Here is a 7125-nt window from a genome sequence, read left to right as displayed (position 1 = left end):
TGGACTAGATGATCTTTCGAGGTCCCTTCCAACCCCCAAGATTCTGTGATTCCCTCTTGCAGCCAGGGGAAAAATAATTTCTCTGTTTACTGGAAAAGGACTGTTTACCTGCACTCTTACATTACTGACTCATCAGTAAATCACTCCCTAACAAATAAAATCCAAAATGTGTTTACTTCCAACTGGAACCCAAAAGGATTGGTTGCTTTTTTAAAAAAAGATTTAACAGTTAATTAGTTATTGTGGCTTTAGCTGACAATACCTGTTTCAAGATAGAGTTTTGGCTGGAATATGGAGTATACCAATAAACAAAGATTTTTCTGAATAAGATACACTTTTTTCAAAGCCTCTTTATAGAGTCTGTCAACCCCCATATGTCATTCAACAAGTACAAGAGTTTTTCATTCATTCCACAGAGCAAAGTTAAGATTGAAGAAATCTTGGGACAGAGGGGATGTACCTGTCAGGCAAAAAGTAAATATTGAAACTGGTGTTTGACAAATATAGAAGAGGCTTCTGAGGTATTTTACTAGACCATTAAAAAAAAAAAAAAAAAGTCAAGATTAAGTTTTCATGTCATATATGTCAGAAATACAGGATAGCTAATGGGATTTGGGAGTTAATTTTAATTCATTGTTTCAGAATAAGACGTTTTAAGTCCTGTACCCACCGTCATATCTGCCCCAATGCACATCTCAGGCCTGATTCTCTCTGTTCTGTTTCCAACAAATTGTGAATAGTATTTCCACGTCCTTAACAATGCTTTTGTTTCTAAAATAGCCAGTTCCAAAAGCTTAATTAAGAAAAAGAAATAAGCTTGCTACTTTTTCATACACACCCCACAATGTCTTGAGAACCAGCCTTGAGACCACCAGCTTTGCCCTCCAGATTGTTCTGGGTCCTTGAGTCACTGACTGGGCAGACAGCCACCCTCAAGTCTGCTTGCAGGGAAAACAAGCAAACTAATTGGAAATGCAGAGGTCAAAGGTCTGTCCCCACCTCTAGCCACCAACGCATGGTAGTGAAGCAGAGGATTTGCAAGAGACTCCTTTTAAGCAATATAGTTGCAACGCAGGGCTCCACTCTTTTGTGAAGCAGGTAACAGCCCTAAGTTCAGAGCAACTTTGTCAGTGTTTGAGCTCTTCAGGAACAACCAGGAGCTACATAGTGCATGACAGCTATGTACCAATAGCTCAGAATATTTTTTCCATTCCCTGTTTTGGAAGAAACAGATGCCAGCTTCATGCTGTAAGGAACAGCCATAAGGATCTAAAATGCTACATGCTAAACAAACATACCACCTTACTGCAGAGCAGACGCAGAGCAAAGAGGATTGCAGACATGGCTTACCATAATTTTCCCTTCATTTGGCTAGAATACAATCAATCTGCTAACTGATACTGCTACAACAGTGTCAAACAAGCAAATCAGATTAAACAAAGTTTACCAGTATTTTGCCACACTCCAAGCTTCCTGGCATTAGTTACTCTCTGTACATCCTGAGGCACCAACAGATGTAGGGTTTGATAAAGTTGTTTCCCCTATTTAATCTCCAAGAAAAAAGCAGGCTTTACTCTGCAATGTATGCACACCTGGCAAATAAAAAAAAAGACAAACAAAAAAACCCACAATCAACCAACCTCTGTCCCCCATGTCAGATTTCAGAGTCTAAAAAGGGTTTCAAGCTTCTCCATCCCATTCCCCATCTCTCACAGTCTACATAACCCTGAAAGAAGGGCTGCCGAGTGTCTGTTTTCCTGGTACAGAAGCTAGAAGCATTCATCCATTCCTCAGCTCCTAAAAAAGACAACATTGAAAGGAATTGATCTCAGATGGACCCAGATGGCTAGTGCTTAATCAACCAGCACCAAGAGCTGCTGCCATTGAGCACTACTCCAAAGTTACAGTTGGTACACATGTATGCTTCGAACACTGAAGAGTATCTGGATGGGCTACAATACATCCAGCCAAGGTTTTCTTTAAAAACTGTTCAGTGAAACTAAGGAGGATTCCAAAATGCCTCCAAACACTAATAGTGGCCCGCAAAACTGGGGCAAGTTAACCAATCACCACACAAAGTCAGAATCGGAGTCAGATCCAGAAATACACTTTATTTTAATACTTAGTTTCCACAAAAACACCTTGAGATGCCAAGTGTTCAAGATAAGCACTCCCACAGAGTTTACCAGTGAAAATAGGTCCTGGCATATCTTGTATGGGAAGGTCAGTCTATTTCAGTTGAGCCAGCTGAATTACTTTCTCTAGAAAGATGGATCTATCTGCCTCTGGACTCAATGCATATGTTTTACTCTCAACATTTCTGTTTAAAATAGTGCATATTCCTAAGAGAACAAAAAGTGGTAGAAATGTAAGGTTTTAAGTAATGAAGAACAGATTAAAAACTCAATTGGAAAACAGAAGAAAAAAATTGAAGACTAATTCAATGACTTTGATGCATATCACAACCCTCTTCTCACAGATTTCTTCTTCCCATCAAATCAGGGTTCCCATCTTTGCTTCATACACTCTCAGGTGCAACACTGAGGAAGTCAGGGGTCATCACTGTAGATAAAATCCAGAAGGCTCCCTCAAAAAGTCAGGATTTGTACACTTAACAGTGATTCTTCAGACATGCTGACCCTAAATGTTCTTATGGAGTCATCACTGCTGACCTTCTGAAGTGCAGAAAACTTCAGTTTTACCAAGTGGTCCTTTCAGCCCAGCTGGGAGATTAAAAACTCAATTGGAAAACAGAAGAAAAAAATTGAAGACTAATTCAATGACTTTGATGCATATCACAACCCTCTTCTCACAGATTTCTTCTTCCCATCAAATCAGGGTTCCCATCTTTGCTTCATACACTCTCAGGTGCAACACTGAGGAAGTCAGGGGTCATCACTGTAGATAAAATCCAGAAGGCTCCCTCAAAAAGTCAGGATTTGTACACTTAACAGTGATTCTTCAGACATGCTGACCCTAAATGTTCTTATGGAGTCATCACTGCTGACCTTCTGAAGTGCAGAAAACTTCAGTTTTACCAAGTGGTCCTTTCAGCCCAGCTGGGCTAAAGAAAAGCAAAAGACAAGTGTGATACATCAGTTTGATGCCCAGGCCTTACACAAAATTAATCTCATATACTTTTCAATCCTCTGCTTTCAGATTTTCTCTGCATCCCAGCTCCCAGGGACTCCTCTTTTATTGTACAGTGTGAACATAACTGCACTGAGCCATTTGATTATAACAAGCTCATTTTGTAATCAACCACAACAGTAACAGCTGTTCATTCTGGAGCCAGCACAGACATGCTGCACCCAAGTGGCACTCTGAGAACTGGCACTTCAGCTACCCAAACCAAAGGCAATAATCACACACAGTATGTGTTGGGGAGATGCCAAAAAGGGTCTCACCTGATTCCAAGTGGTCCAGGAGAGCAACAAAGCTTATTGTCCATGACTGTTACAATAAACAAGAGATGTTTGAATGGCATAATTTCAAAGAAAGGCATAATGCAAAAAATAAAAAAGTTTGCCCAATCTAGGAGAACAGAAAACCCATGAAATATCATAGAAAATAAAGTGACAGAAAAATAACACAAAAAGTGCTTTGTAAATATCCAAGACTAAATAGTAAAAAGTCTCTTAACTACACTAGAAGTTGGCTGCTAGCAAGTTAATTGGTAACACTACTTGATGACGGGCCCTTGGCAATGATGAGACCACAGCCAAGAGTAAAAACACACTCCTCTGATCAGCCGTCACCACAGAAGGTATTGAAGAGATCCCATACCTTATGCATTCATTACGTCAGGTAGCTCAGAGGAGCTAGATCAGTTTAAAGCAAGTACACAGGAAGTATTTGACCAAATAAATAAATTTGAGGCACATCACCAGGAGTGGAGGGACCTGACTGCTGTGAGGAAACCCAGATGTGAACTGCAGAACTGATGGCCGAGGTCTATAGCTGTTAACCACAAATAGCTGCTATGCTAGAGAACTGCCAATGGACTCCCACTTACAAAACAATTTCCAGGGGGCATCATGGGCACTATAGGAGAGTGATTTGCAGCAGCTGTATGACATGTACAGTCTATACTACAGTAAGACCAGTAAGCACACAGAAAAACTCAGTTTATGTCAAGAAGTCACCATGGTTCCTGCAAAAGGCGATCCTGCTTCGTAGACTGGCTGGACTCCCAAGGCTGCCACCAGCACGCTCAATTTGCCTCTTGGCAAATTGCCTCTTGGCAAATTGAAAGCTTAGGTAACAGAAACTCCTATAAAAATTATGAAATCAAGTCTGCAGCAGATAGGGGAAAGGAAAGACAATCATATTTAGATTATAGAACAATTAATTTATTTAAAGAAACTTCCAACTCTTATAAACCTTATAAATCTCACTAGTCCTTACATAGGCTGATCTAATACTACCACTGATAGCAGAAGATACTTCAGCATTAAAGCTCAACAACTCTGTAAAGTAATACACTGGAGTGGGGTCACTCCCAATGTCAGTGCTACCAGCCTTTTCATGCTGTAACAAAATACCAGGAGCCCTGCTTCCTTTCATTCAGCCAGATCAGTATAGCACCATTTTGGCAGTGATAAGCTAACAGATGGTAATTCAGCAAAGCTTTTCAGTTGAGGTCATTAATAACATCAAGTTAATTTGATACTTCAGTCATAGCTATCCCTTCGGAAGAGTTGTGGCAATCTACCCTTTTCCCACAAGCAAAAAAACCATGATGGACTACAAGCCACTTCAGTTCTCCTAACCCTCATTTCTTTTGAAGCCAAGAAGCTTCCTGGTGAGTGAATTCTTGAACTTGCCTCTAACTTTATCACTTCATAAGAGACGCCAAGAACTGTCATTAGACATGAGCGTGTAGCATGAAATGGCACAGAATGTTTAGGCCGGACCCAAAAGGTCTTTCTTACTGCCCAATTCCTTTCCAGTGAAATGTAACAGAGATTAAAATGAAACATTTCAGAGATTTAATCTCAGTTTTCTCACAGTTTATGTCTAGTTACCAGCTTCAGCCTCTTTTACCAGATTCCAAAATTTCTCACAAATGGTAACTCTGGCTCCAAACCAGTATTTGCTCACACATCATAGTGGGAAAACAAATAATTTGGCCTACGTATTTCCTTTAAGCATCTGTGAATTTGTCTCCTAACTACTTTGCATTTGACACCTAAGGTCAATTGCCCAGTTTCAAAGCACTGAACAGCACAGGTCTGTTGTCCTTAAACAATTGCCCCCAAATCAATCTGCTTAGATTTTATAGCTAGTTCTGAGCACCTAGGCATTTGTGATTTGTCCAAGACCCAAGAGGAAGTCAGTGTCAGAAATGGAAATATAACCCATCTTTCAGATTTCTGTCCCAATATTATAACCAGAAGACACTTTCTGAAAAACCTTTTCTCTTCCACACAACTTTTTTTGACAAGAAATTTCACTGAGAAATGAATACACTTTCCTGACAAAGCTCCTTTACAAAAATCTCTTACTGCTGACAGTAAGCTTAAATTAACTTGCATTTTCCAAACAAATCTGCTTTCAGCATAAAACAGATCCACTGTCAAATATACTCTGCTGCTAGTTTATGACAATACTTTTCAAATTACCATTTATCTGAAGAAATTCAAAGACTTTCAGCCCAGCCACATAAAGAGATATCTTGAACACAGAAAATGCAGAATTGCTTGACTGAGAGTTTGAAAATGTACAGTTGGCTTGGGGAAACTAGTTGCATTTTCCTCTGTTACTCCCTTAATTTTGACAAACATACAGTTTTTTCTTGAAGGACTTTAAGCATTTTATTTGAACAAGCTTTTAATTGCTTTGTACTCAGATTCTTTCCCCAAAAATGTTTTAACAAGAAAAAATACAAAAGCTGAGACATTTCAACTGACAAAACACCTTAGGCAGTTATGTAGCATGAGTCAGGCTCTTTTGGACCCTTTTAACTTCTCCAGGTCTGGACAGACTACAGTATTTGATTTCTTCATATTGGGTAGGCAGGGAGTGCAGAGGAGCCCAACTGTCTTGACCCTGCAAGAAAAGTGCTTCCTCTTCCATCCAGCAGCTCATATGTTCTGACTGTTATCCAGGTACACTGTACTACAATCAAACTCTACAGAGTTCAGTATTTATTCAAGCTGACTCTACTCAGTAGTTCCATAGCTAAGACTGTTGTTTCATTCACATTAAACATATAGGTCAAGAAGAAAGGAAATACATTCCTTGCATATTCAGCTGTTTCTTTTTTTGGCCATTTGGGGCTAAAATTGGGCTTGTGTCAAGTCCCTTCTGAAGGCAGCCCAGGATTCTCAGGGGAGATTACATGTCTCCTGAAATCTTCCCAGCTCATTCACATTGTCTGACCTGGTGGGTCTCACAGCAAAGCCACGTAGCCACAGTGCTCTAACAGCTTGCTTCTCTCTTCCCATTTCTTCTCCCCAATAAATATGTATTTCCTACATCCTTCTCACTCAAAAGAGGCAAAACATAGTTCCTCCATCCAGTTCTACTCATAGTTTGTTTATAAAAACATAAATGCAAAAGCTCAGTTCTTCCCATTGCCTTTGGTTTGGTGCATGTGATAACAAACTTGTCAGCCAAGCAGCATACACAGAAGTATTTCAGATTAAGAGCTTCACACATATCAACTGTATTTTAAGTTGTGCCCACACAGAGTCCCCAGTGTGTCAAAATATCTTCTCACATAATTCCTTAGCTTCCACCCACACTCATGTCTAACCCTGACTTTGCACAAGAACCCACTCAAGCCATGCTTTGGAGAACCAACAACCAGTAACAGGTGACTATACCCAACTACCTTCCTTTCATCTTGATCCAACAAAAAGTACCTACTCAATCACAACCTTCACACTTAGAGCTAAGATTCTGCAATACCCTTAAAATGTTATTTCATACTGAGAGGTTGTTTCCATTAAAACTCAATTATGGGCTTAAAATTTGGCATAAGCAGTAACATCCATTGAGGGTCCTCACTGGTTGCTGCATAAATGTGTTTCCAGTTTAGTTCTCTGATACAATATCACTTACCTTTAAGCCCCTCCAGCACATCCCTTTAAGCCCATCCAGCAGAAATACTTCAACTGT

Source organism: Chaetura pelagica, unplaced genomic scaffold (genome assembly GCF_000747805.2).
Source record: "Chaetura pelagica isolate M959 unplaced genomic scaffold, ChaPel_1.0 scaffold82, whole genome shotgun sequence".
Taxonomy (NCBI): Eukaryota; Metazoa; Chordata; class Aves; order Apodiformes; family Apodidae; genus Chaetura; species Chaetura pelagica.
This window is presented reverse-complemented; position numbering follows the sequence as displayed.